The 15,819-nt window shown below is 37.4% G+C and overlaps 1 long non-coding RNA gene across 1 annotated transcript; it reads right to left on the bottom strand.

Annotated features, from left to right (window-relative positions):
* Positions 1–2,788: 2,788 nt before the first annotated feature.
* Positions 2,789–4,481, bottom strand: LOC104690653. Its single transcript, XR_752026.3, has 2 exons — positions 4,296–4,481; positions 2,789–3,197 (listed from the first exon to the last, which is right to left on the bottom strand). It is a non-coding gene; the product is annotated as an uncharacterized LOC104690653 (long non-coding RNA).
* Positions 4,482–15,819: the final 11,338 nt, after the last annotated feature.

The following is a 15,819-nucleotide window of genomic DNA, read 5'->3' as shown; positions in this document are numbered from 1 at the left end:
ACTGATTTACTCATTCTTGAAAACAGGTAGAAGAGAAGTTGAGCTACAATTTTCTTATTGTTTCCCAGGTGCTTCAAGAAATGAGTCATCTATATGAGGACCTGATTCTATGTCTTCCTCAAAGAAAGAAAACAGTGACCTCAAGTATCACTGTATTTGAAAGCTTTCTGGCTGAACAATTTCAATAGACCAGCATCATCTGTTGCCTGAGCACAGAATAGGACTTGTGAAGAGGACTGCAATTCTATGATTCTATGACTTCTGTTCTAAGTATCTCATAAAATGATGACTTTGGGAGGACTTTCTAAGAAATTACAGCTTGAAGAAAAAGAGGCAATATAAGGAAACACACACAAAAGATAGCAACAGGTTGATATGTTTTCTGATCTCATTTCCAACCTAACACTTTGTCATTAAGACCTGTCCTGTGCATTATCTAATTTTCTTTACAACTCAACAACCTAATATTTAACTCAGCACTTTCCAGGAGCTCCAACACCTCATTCTAGAAAAGGTCCCTTTTACTGATAATGTCAATACACACCCAATCTTCAGTTTCTCAGACATGGTTCATCTGAAATCCTCAAGCAACCTCCTTTGCAGTTTGAGCAAGCACCTAATATCCTGTGAGCACATAGTTCTGATGCATTTTCCAAATGTTTTTCATGTCTCCTCAATACAGAATCACATAATTATCTAGGTTGGAAAAGACCTCTAGCAATGAGTCCAACTTTTGATTGATCACCACCTTGTCACCACTTTTGATTGATCACCACCTTGTCAATTAGACCATAACACCAAGTGCCACATACAGTCATTTCTAGAACACCTCCAGGGATGGTGACTCCACCTCCTCCCTGGGCAGCCCATTCCAGTGCCTAACAATCCTTTCCATGAAGAAACTCTTCCTGATGTCCAGCATGAACCTCTCATCCTGTTGTTGGATGTCTGGGAGAAGAGGCCAATCCCCACCTGTCTACAGCCTCTTTCCAGGCAGTTGTAGAGAGTGGTAAGCTCTCGCCTGAGCCTCCTTTTCTCCAGACTAAACACCCCCAGCTCCCTCAGACACTCTTCACAGGACCTGTGTTCCCAACCTTACACCAGCTCCACTGCCGCTCTCTGGACACACTCCAGTACCTCAATGTCCTTGTAGTGAGGGGCCCAGAACCGGACACAGGATTTGCGGTGTGACCTCACCAGTGACGAGTACAGGGCAAGAATCACTTTTCTTATCCTGCTGGCCACACTATTGCTGATACAGGCCAGGATGCCATTGGCCTTCTTGGCCACCTGGGCACAGCTGGCTCATGTTCAGCTGCTGTTGACCAGCACCCCCAGGTCCTTTTCCACTGGGCATCTTTCCAGCCACTCTTCCCCTGCCTGTAGCACTGCAGGGAGTTGTTGTGACCCAAGTGCTGATCCCAGCACTTGGCCTTGTTGAACCACACACTCCTGGTTTTGGCCCATTGTTCCAGCCTGTCCAGATCCCCCTGCAGGGCCTTCTTACCCTCCAGCAGACCAACATTTCCACCCAGCTTAGTGTCATCCACAAATTTACAGAGGTTACACTAGATCCTTGCATCCACATCATCAGTAAAGATATAAAAAAGGACTCAGTCCCAATACTGACCCCTGGGAAACACCATTAATGACTGTCTGGCAACTGGGTGTGACACCCTTCACCACCCCTCTCTGGGCCCAGCCATCCAGCCAGTTTTTAACCCAGCAAAAAGTGCACCTGTCCAAGCCATGGGTTGCCATCTTTTCCAAGAGAATGCTGTGTGGGAGACAGTGTCAAAGGTTTTGCTGGAGTCGAGGCAGAAACATCCACGGCCTTTCTCATTCACCAGGTGGGTCACCCAGTCATAAAAGGAGATCAGGTTGGTCAGCCAGGACCTTCTTAAACCTGTGCTGGCCAGGCCTGATCCCCTGATTGTCTTTTATGTGCCTTGTTATAGCATTCAAGATGATCTGTTCCAAAAAGATACATACTTTCAAATCTGAGTTCAAATGCACCTTAAAAATTGGGTCATTGAAGAATTTGCCTAAGTGTTGCATGCGGTGGCACAAAACTCAGGGACAGTATCCAAGGAATCTGGTTTTCATGAGTCATATACATATAACATTCAGCATAAAAGGAATCCCTCAGATGCCTGAGAAGGAACACAGCATGTGACGAAGGATGGAGAAAGACTTTAACTGAATTTTAGGGAAGTACAAGAAGGAGAGGAAAAAGAGAAAGGTAGACACATACATATTTTCATTGCAGATCTCCTATTAAAGTTCAATATAGATTTATATTGTCCCTGTAAAAATCTCATATTGTACATTGTAGTGAGTTAAAAAGTGAAGACTACTGAACACACACAAAGAATGAGATATTACCTGCAATAAATTTTTTTTGATTATGAAAAGATGTTAAAAGTGTAAAGTTATAAGCAGATGTGGTGTAAGTATACTGAAAGAAAAGGTAATAATTATAAAAAAGCTAATTTACATTAATAGAAATAAGGGAATTTTGAAATACTGAATAAAGTAAGTTTAGTGAAAAATGTCAAAGTCTGGTAGATATTGTAATGAAAGTAGTATATCAGCTCTGAATCTAGTATGTTATAAAGATGATATTGTTAATATTGGGAGAGTCATTCTAAACTGCACAAACATTTCATGTTCTGGATTATATTTAGCTGTTAGACCCATTTTTGATATTTCTTCCAAGAATTTAATAAATAAAATAAAAATACAATTCAAGTCTTCTGAAAAAAATAGTAGAATGGAGATAGAAACGGCAGCTCTCAGTAATTTTAATGACCAGATGAAATAAAACTCCTGATGTGGAACAAGAAGCATATCAAATAGGGAAAAAAATTTTGTCTTTTTTATGAAACGGAGTTTGTTTACAGCCTATGGGGCCACAGCTACATTTTCAGACTTTCACAATCATAGTAAAATCTGTCTCAGCTAAAAAGAAAAAAGAGGGAGGAAATTAATCAGTGGTGGGAAGCATAGAACATAGTGAACATGCAGTTAACACCCTTCTGATTGCCTACATATTTGAGGTCATCCTGACCGACTCTAAACACAAAGCAAAACTACTCTGTGCTCTTCTCTGATGGGTCAGGAAGCCCCAGAGGAATCCATAGGCAAAGAGTTTTCTATATTCTCTGCTTCAAAACATTCAGGAATTCATCTGAGACCTACAAGATATAGAGACAGGTATTAAGTCAAAGAGTGAATCAATGGTGGAACATATTCCTTTAAGAAGTTTTAGGTAGTGACTTTTCACAGAAAGCCTTAGAATAAAATAACTGGACATTGCAAACTGGGTTTTGTGTTTATTACTTGATATGCAGGCTTCAGGATGTGATGACTTTCCGACTGTGCAAAGAATGGATCTTATTAAAAATTCTTAAGCTCTGATACACAGTTTAGATACTTATTCAAGCATCTAAACCGGAATTTTTTTTAAAGAGACTATTTTTTTTTTTCAGCAAGAGCTACTGAGACACAAATTTCCTCAGGATTAATGGCAAATTAATCAGATGCAGCACCTGAATTCTGGAGCATTTTATATCTTACAAGTTATTGATGTCCTCAAAGCAATGCTGACAAAGTTACTCCATTCAAGTATAATATAACATTTTGCCATTCTTTCTCCAGCCATGAAGAATTACAACAAACAGCAGATTTTCTGGAGCAAAGGAAGATAAAAAATGGCCCCTCATCTGTCTGAAACAAAACATTACACCTGGAAAAGAAGGCCAACTGGGTAACAAGTATTTGAACTAAATATGTGGCAATCCATTCAACCTTTTCAAAACCAAGCATCTTTTCTCACAAAGCCACTATCAGCCTCTTGACTTCTAAGTATATCAAGTCTACTGTAAAATAGAAGACCTAGAGCCAGATGAAAAGCCTAGAAATTTGTAAAGAGGATAGATTCTGATTTTTCAGGGGGTGAGGCTATGAAATCCATAGAAAATTATTTGGGCTTTTTTTGCAGGTGGTTGTTTTGAAAACCAAAAGTATTACCTGAATCTGATTTTTTTTTTTTTTTGTGAGATGTAATGGCTCAGTACTAATTAATGAGAATTAATGAGACCCAGTTAACCAACTAAACCATGCCTCAGTTTCTAACATGCTCAGTATAAACAATAATTATAAGAAAGGGCACCTAATTAATCAAAGATACTTCTGACAGTCAGTTGCTAATGTAGCTATGCAGGCCAAGGTTTGTTAACCAGCCTGTCTCCCAAAAACTTATGCTATTAAAGGAAATCAAAGAGAACAGATACCTTTATATTTTTATGCTTTGTTTTCCATTTGTCTGTTAAACTTGTAAATATTGCAGACTTCAAGAGCTCTCCTTAAGCAGGGTTGGCGGGGAGATGATCACAAACAAAATAACACTGAGCTCAGGGTTATTTTTAAGGCAGCCTTTGGAAACCACTACCTTGCATTTGCTGCTCTGACTTGTGTTTCCATGGAAGCAGGACTAGACATGGACACAGTCACTAGCAGATGAGGCAATTTCAACTGCCAGTTTCTGGTTCTCAGCTCTGTTTCCATGACAACCAGTGCTGGCACCCTGAAAAGGAGGTGAGGTATTTAAAACACTACAGTGCTCTTGATAAATATCTGCTGCTGTACACGCACAACACAGACCCCTTACGTCTCCAACTACAAAAATGCTGCTCAAAGTAGCAGTGAAAATACATCTTGATACCAACTACTACCATTTCCCTGGGCAGGTTTCAAGGTGAAAGAATGTGTGGTATATGACAGCTGATTCCATCCTGACGTCCAGGAGCCAGGGGGAAGGGTCATTCTCTTCTTTCAGAACGAAGATGGAGATAGACAAAGATGCTGTGCTAAACATATGTTATTGTTTCACAAGGAAAACACAGTATTTTTCTATATTTGGTGTCATTTTTCTATAAAGAATTAACCAAAGCCCTCTTGAAAAAGTGACAGTGTGGCGGAAGTGAGACTGAACAACTTAAGATGGTTCTCAGGGTTCACAGAAATTTTGGGGCAGCAACTGCCCTTTTCTTCGCTTAAATTTTTCACTCCTTTTGAATATCTACACACATCTTTGTTCCTGTGAAGAGATAGGTGTAGGCAAGGGCCATCTTCTTTTGTTTGTACTCTTTGGAGAAAGGGTACAGAAGCATCAGTTCTTCTGCCAGCAGGTACATGTCACAAGAGACAGCTGCAGACCAATTCTCATCCTAATCGTAGCTGCAATTTGAATCTGTTCCCTTCCCATATACAAAGCACTTGAACTAGAAAGAATTCCAAAAAGAGAGGGAAAAGCCAAATTTATTTATCTTGCTAAGAAGAGAAACCTTAATATGACACCTCTGGAAATAAGGGGAGGTGGATTTGTGTGTGCAAATTGCTATATGAAAACAATAATGCATTTTGTGTAGAGGTTGTGGTCCCCTGTTTCAGAAAACTGAAAACCCAAAGGGTTCTTACCATTCCTGGTGCAACTTACAGGAAAAGGAAAAAGAAGGGATGACAAGTTGAATAAATGTCACCTGTAATACAAGCCTGTAATACTTTAGAAACAACACTGTCATCTCTATATATTGCATATGCCAAGAGAAAATGCTAGAGGCTTGCTCTCAGTGATGAAGCAGAGAATAAGCAGACATCTAATAAAATTGGAATAAAAAGCCTTAAAGCAAGTATTAAAACCAGATTATCAAAAGGCAGCACAAAATTTGGTACCAGAATTAAGAGCAAAGCTGTGCTTGTCTTCCAGAGGTGCCTAATTACCATAATACAAGGATGACACAGGCTAGTGGAATTAAGTTTGTCAGAGATCTCTCACATTGTGAAAACTTCAGATTCAGGCTTCCATGATATAAATCAAACTCTTACATGATGAAAGCTGATCAGATAGGTCCATAAATTAATGAACTCATGAAGTCTTTAATTCAATCTTTTATAGATATTCACAAAATATATAGTAGTCTTTAAGAAACTAATTACTTTTTAACAATGGACTTTTTGAAGATAATTGTGTGTTCAGTCAAGTTAATAAAAATATTTGCTTTGTTGAGAAAGTATAAACAGTTGAAAATGCATGCATAACGTGTTATTCAAAGAAATTGACATGTACAAGAAAAATTGAGGTAAAGAATGGACTTCCTTTGTTCCGGCTTGAAAATTGCCATTAGTGCATTTGTAGCTGTCTGGCTGTTGCACCTACCATATAAGTTTGGTACTTCAGTAGTGGTAAGAAAATGTGCAAAGGCTTCTGAAAACCTACCAGCTCAAGAACATCAAAATATTGGGAGCATTATCAATGTTAAGAATGTATTACTTGATTTTCCCAAGAAATAAATCATCGATTGTGTTTTTGTATGTCTGTACAAAGGACCATCCTGCCCCTTTCCAGTCTCTGACACATCTTTTAATAGGCATCATACATTTGAATTCCCATGCCATACCCTTGAAATATTCCAACAAACTGAATAAGCATAACAAAAAAGGCATGATTTTTCTTTTTTCTTTATGGTATTTTTAATTTAGCAGAAATAATTTTTAAGATTATCAGCCCAAGCTACAACAGCTTTCCATTATGAGTCGAAAAGATTTTTGATAGTTAGGAAAGAATTATGCAGAGAGGAAAAGTCAGAACAAAGCATTAATTTTTTAGAGAATGAAAAAATTACAGGTTAGGAGCCAGGTCCTTAAGTACGACAGGACTGCAGTGGAGCCAGAATTATGTTGAATAGTGCTCTCTGTAAGTATTTGAAACTGCACTAGCACAAAGCCTGATGACCCTTGCATTTGCCATAGAACTTGTACATGTGCAGGTGGGAAATGCATCCACAAAGAAAAGGTCAATGCCTATATCCTGGAAATAATGCTCCTAGCCTTGCCTTCAGGTGCAAGCAGGCTAAAAAAAAAGCCTTAAAGCACTCTGCAAAGAAGCCATTGCTGAGTATACTGAGCAACAAAATCAAATGCTATTGAGAATTCAGTGGTATGGAGTGAAGTCAAGACTACTTGGCAATGTCATTTGGGGTAAGCAGTGTAGAGTATGACTTTACTACAACACAGAAAGATCTGTGGAACAGGAGGCACAATTGTCATCATGAATAGCTTTACAGCTTTGACAGAAAGCTCCAGGAAATACAGAAATGCACTGACCAGTTTTATGAGTGCAACTAGAAGGAACAGTTCTGGCTGTAGTTTTTGCCAGGTCTCCAAACACGACAGTCAAAAAAGGTTTCCCACATGCTAAACCAAAGATAAGCTGTGCATGACAGTTAGCTAAATTGTTTATATGGGTTCAGACAGAAATCTCAGAAGCCTGAAGTGCTGCATTTGTCACATCTGCCTATAGAAGCAGGTCCATGGAGGGCACATGAGGATGAGTCAAGCCTGAACATAAAGTACCTGCTCTGAGGCAAATAGAGGAGAGATTACACAGGAACAAGAATTTCATATTTGACTCATGGTCTAGATCAGAAGAGAAAAATTTGCTGCTACTTGCAGTAGATTATGTTCTTACCAAAAATTGATTATTTCTTCAACTTCTGAAAGGTACACCATAGGAGAGAAATTTAAAGCAGTTGAAGGAATGTGGGCAAGAATTTCTCTCTGTAAAATCAGAGGAGCTAAGTGGTGATAAAGATGACTTCTACTAAAGACAGACAAATTGAATCAAACAGGAAATTATTCTGGCCATGTTGGATCACTTCAGAACATTTCTTTCCATGTGGCAGCAAACAAGAAACAGATGTGCCAAAGGACAGGAGACCCATGTTTCTCTTTCCCATAAATCCCTGGCAGCCTAGTGAAGCAATGCCATTCTGAACAAGCTGGTTGTCACTGCAGAGCTGCAACTGAATCACCAAGTAGTTACGATAGACCAAAAAAAGGATGGTCACAGGTCTCAAAAGAATACTGCAGGTGGTTGTAAGCTGCAAAATGGAGTTGAAATTCTGGGTACATACACTCCTTCATGCATTTTAAGTTAAACCTGCTCAACAATATATGAATAAGAGAGGTAAAAGGCAGATGGAAAACTGGCTTATTCTCTAAATTGAAAAAGTGGAAGACATGAAATTTGAACAAAAGAAACTAAAATCATATAAAATGTGCATCTGCATTTGGGTTTATCAGTTATCACTGTTAGAGATGTTAGAGATAAATCAAAAGTATTTCAGTTCACTTCTGAGTCCAAGGTAGATAAAGCCACAATTAAAAGCTGTAGCAATAATAAACACTATGGTCAAACTTTTATTATGTGTTTTATTGTTATGCACAAGCAAGAATATGTTTCTTTTTACTCATATGTTGTAAGTAAGCACTGTTTCAGGGATCAAAGAACATAATTTTAAACAAAACTACTGCTAGCCAAATAACTGTGTAAATTTCAACATTTTATTTGTCCATTATTCTTTTAAATAGCATTTTAAAATTCATATACTCCAATTTTTGCATTCTCTTCACTGAATTGTAAATAGAGGAACAGTGTAATAAAGCTACAGTCTTTCCCAAAAGAAATGATAGAAAGAAATTTAGAGTTTTCTCTTTGCCACCATGATTGAAAGCAAATGAGCATCTGTTACCATCCCAGACAACAAGAAAAAGCATAATCCCTTTATTAAACCAGATATGTGGAATTCTATGAGTTAAAATCAACAAATTTATTCAGTAGATCTTTCGTTCAGTCATTCCTTGTCACGCATCAGAAACCAAGCTGCCAGGAAAGATATGTTTTTGTAATTCTTCAATGTTATGTCTCAATAAAGTTCCATTTCAGTATTTTAGGCTGTCAGTATTTGTGGTGGTATCATGCTGAAAGGATTACTGAATATTAGTCATCCAAACAGACCTTTAGATCTCTTTCCTACGTAGCAATACCTAGAAGCAGGAGCTGAGTCATGTAGCCATGTCTTCTTTCAAGATCACCAAGTCCTGCAACTTATGTTGAGAGCCTGTAAGTCCTTGGCAAAAGAAATAGGTCCCTTTATCAGGAAAAACAGTGGATTTGAAAATTATTCTTTTCTGTCTTAGTCAAAAGTAATGTCCTAAGCTGGTAATTCTGGGAAGTAAAATGCTTTCCTCGAAAAAGCTTCCCTACTATAAGAGTCATGTGTCTGTCTCCCCACATCAAAATTTCCCTCTTTCTACAGTAGTTTCAAGGCAACCTCAGACATTGCTATGATTTATGATAGGAGAACTTCCTGTAACAATGTTTCCAGAAAAAAATAATTTTCAGTTAAAAAGATGGATTTCTCAGCATCCACATATTAAATTTCTATATTTGAAATAGTTAAAACTTCAGATTATTCATAGTTAATATTTTTATTTTCTGCTTTAGAGGCAATCGTATTTTGCTTCAAACATTCCTCTAATTTTAAAATTTATTTTAGAAACATTATCTTCAAAACTATTTTCTTTATATTCTCAGTAGTTTTATAATACTTCACTTACTTTTATCAGTTTTCCAATTCCCTAGGAACCTTAAACTTTTTTGTTTTCATTCTTAACCATTATGAACCACTTTATTTTTAAAGATAAGAGCTTACAGTGAGCAGAGTCAATCTTTTTTGTCCATCAGTAATTTCTTCTGTCATCTCCCTGTTAGCCAGTGAAGCTTTTAAAAGAGAAATTTAAGAAGATGGCCTGAAAAAGTGTCCATACCTAAAATATTTTTAAGTGTCCTGGTGCCTGACATTATTCTTATTTAACTTTGATCTTTTGCAGTCAGTTTTCTAAAGAGAAATTTTCTACTGTGGTAATGGACAATCAATTTAGTGAAGTTTTAAACCTGCCACTACTTTAAATTTGTGTTTTATGTGTGTACAAATCAGCATTACATTACCTAAAGTTCTGAAAAATTCTTCTGAATACTTTGCAGAGCAGTTCCCTTGGAGATATTGTTTCATTCAAACATTTAGACCTCTACAGCTGATATTTCAAGATATCAAAGTTAATATTAATTCCATGCTAACTATGCAGCAATATTTTTTACTTTAAATTTTCATGGGAAAAAACAAAATACTCCATCCCAAAACAGCCAGTAGTTTTAAAATGTTCATGTGGTGAACACAAGAGCAAATCTCTGCCATGTCCATTTCAAAAGAAAAATCTGCACACGTTTTCCTAATGCCTGGCATTTTCCAAACCAATGACTGACTGTTTTATACAATAGACTAGATCTAATGAGAACAGTTTCTAATAAAGACTATGCATCTGTACGCCGAAAACCAAGGTTCAAGACTCCTACACAGCCTAAGGGAAGACTGGAGCCAGAATGATACTGGTAGACAAATAAAGACCCTTTTCTCACGCTGCTGGCATCTATGTTTTATTTTGCTCTATAACTCCATCCTATGCTTGGGACTTCTTTTGCTACAGATTTTTTTTGATGAGATGCATTTTTTTCACTATCACAATCCTAATGAAACAAAACATGAAAAGGGGGAAGTAGAACAGTAGAAACCAAAAGAAACAGTTGCTTTAGTACTCAAAATTACTCAACATAAGGAGGTCATCTAGCTTGCACTGCAATTAATCAGACTTTCAGTATTTAGTAACAAAAATTCATAGCAAAATGCTTCATTTATGATTGCCAGGCTATGAGATATTCACTGCTTTCATTTTATTTTATGAAAATAACTGATTTAAATATATTAAATGAATATTGTTTCTATGTGATATGGCATATTAAGTCACAAAAGTAGAAAAAAATCTGATCATACAAAGACAAGGAAATGGTGATCTTCAACATTTCATATGCCTTTAAGCATGAGTGGAAATATCACAAGTATTTATGACTGAATTTTTGTGGACTGCATAAACCAGAAGGAACAAAAGAAATGGAATACAGATTTGAGTAAAGATGTAATTATTCAAAATTTTCTTGTAATGAAAATTGATTGTTCTTCATTGACATAAGAAGCATCACTTGAAACACAGTAACACTACTTTTCTCTTGAGAGCATTTTAGAAATTTCTGTGGGACTGACAAGAACTCAGGCAAGGAGGTTTCTGGGTCACTGACTTCAATTCTAATCATTGTAAGTACCTACAGATTATATTAAGATTTATGAAGATGAAGGTTTCATCTAAAAATGTGTTACTTCTTTTATTACATCAGATAATACTTAATTGCACCATGCCCTCTGTGGTTTAATGACTTTCTTTTAATTTCCAACCTACATCTATTAAAGGAATTTATATCTATTCCTTTCTGTGTTATTACAATTTTTATCTAAAAAGATATTCTCTCTCTGTGGTGCTTATCTTCCTGGTGTATCTCATAAACACTGGGAAGAGTCAGTGCATTTTAGAATACTCAATTCTATGGCTATAAGAATGAATGCCATGTACAGTAAACCAATATTAGGGGATCCTGAGTGTTTCTAAATCACTTGGTTGTAGAAAGTTCTAAGTACTCTTAACTCCTATTAAAAAGAATCAGGATGAGATAATACCTGTCCTCCTGCATAATCAAACCCTCTGAGAGTACTAAACATGGAGTTGAACTGCAATATTACATCCAGGAGAGAACTACACTGAAATGCTTCCAAGTTAATAAAATATTTGCATATGATATTCCAACAGTACTCTATCCTCATTTGTATAAAAAGCATTTACAGTTCTGTAGGAAACATAATTTGTCATGAAAAATGTATTTTAGAGTAAAATCACAGATGTTTATGTGGTTTTCATGGATGTTTCCAGCTCACCACAGAACCTTCTTCTGTGGTTTCATGGTTACACACTCAAAGCCACATGAGCTCTTGTACAGGAGCTGCATTGCACAGGTTGCAGTTGTGACTCAAGAAGTGCTGCTGCCTGATGTTGATTCCCTACCTACATCCTCCTAGTTCTGGCTACACTCAATTCTTCTCTGTGATGAACGATGGTATTGGCCATGCAGTTGTATGGAGGGACCTATGGTGTGTGTCCAAGGGTCCAGTCATAAAACCTAGCACAAAGCAGTCAGACTCGCAGCAGTTCAGGGACGATGTGGAGAAAGGCAGATCGTTTTCTGATCAATATAGTAGAGAGATGTTCTGCTCTCCCAAATGTAATGCTTCCTGCCAAATTTCCTTTGCAAATCCTGCACTTTTGTAAAAACAGCAACACATTGCAATGTGTTGATGCAGGCCAAGGGTTTAGAATATATGAGAAGGAAAACTGATCTTCCAGTAGTCAGGAAACATTCAGGAAACAGGAAACACATCAACAATTAATGTTTTTATCCCCAAAGAAGGGGTTACCATCTTAAAAAAAAATAATGCTGCCACTGTGAAAACATTTCTTTATAGAAAGCAGGCTGTCTGTCTTAATGCTTTTTTGTCATTGTAAATTCAGATCCAAATGAACATCTCTTTGCAATACTGTATTTTCTGCAAAGCTCATGAATCTAATATACCAGTTCCAGTGGCCTGACAGAAAGTTTCCCAGTTCCAGCTGCTTCTCTGGCAGCCTCCAAAGGAATCATTCAAATACTGTTGTTGCAGAAATATCCTTTTCATACACATCAATTGTATTTACTGAAACAGCAGTTTGTCTCTATGTTTTTGCATATTCTTCACAATGTAAGTAGGTAAGAAATTATCAGCAAAGTGCAGGGCAGTATCTTCATAAAAAGTCCTTAGTTAAAAATCCTGATATGAAATGTCTACTGACAATTACCATTCTCCTGAGAATGGTAATATGTCTCTGTGTTTTCATTTGCAAGTTTATAAACTGGGGAGGTACTGTTTCTTCTGTTTTGTTTTTAATTTTTTTCTAGAGATATTTTTTAGAGAATTCTTTTGTCTTTCCTTGCAAGTGGATTAAAGCTACCAAAAAAGAAGAAAAAAGAAGCTTTATTCTGCTGTGTTGTTTGCTTTTCACTTTAGACAAATAAAAAATGCAAGAAATCATTCAAAGCGTAAAGGATGCCCAGAACTGAGCTAGAATGCATCCTATGTCATTGCATGCAGTATGCACAGAAGAGAAACTTACATAGGGCTGTCCACCAGGTTTGGAAATGTCTTGTGCTTTCTGTTGCACATTCTGAATGTGTCAGAAAACTCATAAGTTTTAAAAAACAAATGAAATCCCAAAGAAATTCTGGCAGATGACACCCATTAAATTAGAGCCAAGCCAGACAGAATTCAAGCGAGTTCAAAGGACATATGCAGGAGAGGGGTCTTGATTATGGAGAGGATCAGAAAAAAGACAAAAATATGAAGACGATCTGCTCAAATTAAATGTTCTCCTCTGGGGTCAATGCTAGTTAATGGAAAGGCCACAAATTAAAAATAGCTTGTCCACCATAATGTGTTCTGGGGAGAGTTTCAGGAAAGTCTGAGGGAGTGTCTCTCACATGCTATTCAATCTAAGACATGTACATATATGCCAGGAGATTTAACTGGGGAAAAAACCCTTGAGAAAGAATAAGAATAGAGTGACTATGCCACTTCAATTGATGCTTTGAAGGCAGAGGCCTAAAAGTGCCACTTTTAGGAGTGGCAGACAAGGCTATATCCATAGTTTGCATCAGGCATCTCACTTCCTGTTTAGGAAAGAATTGAAGTTCTGTGGTATGTCCCAGTCTTTGACAACCATTATAATACAAACCATATCATGTAGGAAGATCTGCTAGAAATATGTCCCACTAGACAATGTCTGGACACTTACTTTATAAGGTCTCACAGAGCAATTTTTCTGTTTAATATGTAGTTACTTCATTCCTTACAATGCAAGGTCTCAAATCAAAATACCATATGATAAAGAATTGAAGAATGCACTATGATCCAAGTAGCCTTTATTAAGTGGACCTATAATTTTGTTTTTTAAAAATGTAACACATTTGTTTAAAAAGTCCACTTTTCCATTAAATCATGGTGATTGGCATTAGCTATATATTTAGCAACAAAGTCTTTGGTAAGCTAAGGTGCATGGAAATAAAAGCTTAATAGAGCTGAACAGATGATTACCTCAATGTCCTCCTCCTTTTTACAAAAATAACCATTCTATAATGCTACAATTCACAGTGTTTCACAGGCCAGTTTTCCCAATATTGAAAGTGTTCAACTTCATTAGTGATGGAAAACCTACGATAGAAATGCATAGGGCCTGCACAGATGAAAGCTAAAGGTTGTCTTGCCGGGAAAGTTCTTAAAGAAGTGCTGCTTGAAACTGTAGTGATATGTTCAGTAATTCCAGGGAGCCATAACTCAGATCCAGGAATCTCCCTCTTTCAAAAATTCCTGTGAAATTACTGAACCCACACACTGTGTAAAAACCTTTAGTCAATGTGAAGAACAATTGATCTTGCTCCCTGGAAGAAGCTATTTTTTCTTACAAGTCTGTAGGCTCAGTTTTCCTTACAGTTCCTCTAGGAATTTCAATAGAATAGATACTCTGGTCAAGAAATTGGACCTTGTTCCTTTTGCACTATCTGGCACTTGGAACAGGGACAGCTTCCTTCTATGTCTATGAGAAGACTTCGAAGGAAAGGAGAAGCAAGAAATGTGTTTTCTTACTTCAATACTTTATTAGAAAGTTGGAACTGTTAAAGTCAGAAGGACAGGAATTCCTCCCTTATGATTAATCGGTCTTTTTAATTAACTAGAAAGCATAAGAAAAGACTGGCTGGTTTTAATAAGCAAAAGTAATTATATTTATTTGGTTTTGGTTTTAAGGCTTCAGAAAGTTATCACTTTCCAATCCACCAGAAACAGTTTAGTGAGTGACGTTATACAGTCACACAATAGTCAAAATCATTCTGCTCCTCCACACTGCTCTGGTGATATCCCACTTTGAGTGCTGCATCCAGCTCTGAGGTCCCCAGCGCAGGAAGGGCATTGATCTGTTGGAGTGAATCCAGAGGAGGCCACTGAAATGACTGGAGGGATAGAGCACCTCTCCCATGAGGCAAGACTGAGAGAGTTGGGGTTGTTCAGCCTGGAGAAGAGAAGGCTTTGGAGTGACCTAACTGTGGCCTTCCAGTACCTGAAACGAACCTAGAAGAAGAGGGAGAGAGACTATTTACGAGGGCAAGTGTAGTGACAGGACAAGGGGGAATGGCTTGAGAAGGGTGAAATTGAAAGAGAGTAGATTTAGATTAGAGATTAGGAAGAAATTTTTACTGTGAGGTTGGTGACGCTCTGGAACAGGTTGCCCAGAGAAGCTGAGGATGCCCCACCCCTGGGAGTGTTCAAGGCCAGATCAGATGTGGCTCTGAGCAACCTGGTCTAGTGAAAGGTGTCCCTGCCCACAGCAGGGGGGTTGGAACTAGATGATCTTAAATGTTCCTCACAACTCAGGGAATTCTATGATTGTATGATTAGCCGGAAGGAAAAAAACTAGGAATAGCATTTGGTTTAAGAATACCACCAGTGCTCATACATCAGCAGATTGCTTCCTCTGAATTGCTCATCACTCTGTGTGCCAATAGCTAAAATACCAACTGACCAGTTCACCAAAGCCATTACTTTGGATTAACCAACTCAAAGAAGCCTTTCTCAGTTTAAGTAAACATTTTTCACATTTTTAAGTCTGTTCATTAAGCTATTTCTTACTCAGCATTATTTCATTATTAAATACTACTAGCAGTATGGCAAGTGTAACAGTGTACGGTAATACGTCCATCCACCAAAGCAACTAAATTTTAAAATATCTGTAAAGCAGAGAAGGACAAAGATGTTATGGGGGGTGGGGATGGTCTTAATCTATCATTTCCTTCTGGTAAGACATTCTGTTACTTATTAAAATAAACATATTAGGAGGAAATGCAAAAAAAGATATATCAATAACAGAAAAACATGCACATTCCCAAATGGA

Source organism: Corvus cornix, chromosome 4, assembly GCF_000738735.6.
Source record: "Corvus cornix cornix isolate S_Up_H32 chromosome 4, ASM73873v5, whole genome shotgun sequence".
NCBI classification, from domain to species: Eukaryota; Metazoa; Chordata; class Aves; order Passeriformes; family Corvidae; genus Corvus; species Corvus cornix.
Note: the sequence above shows the minus strand (reverse complement) of the source record. Positions and strands in the feature narration are given on the sequence as shown.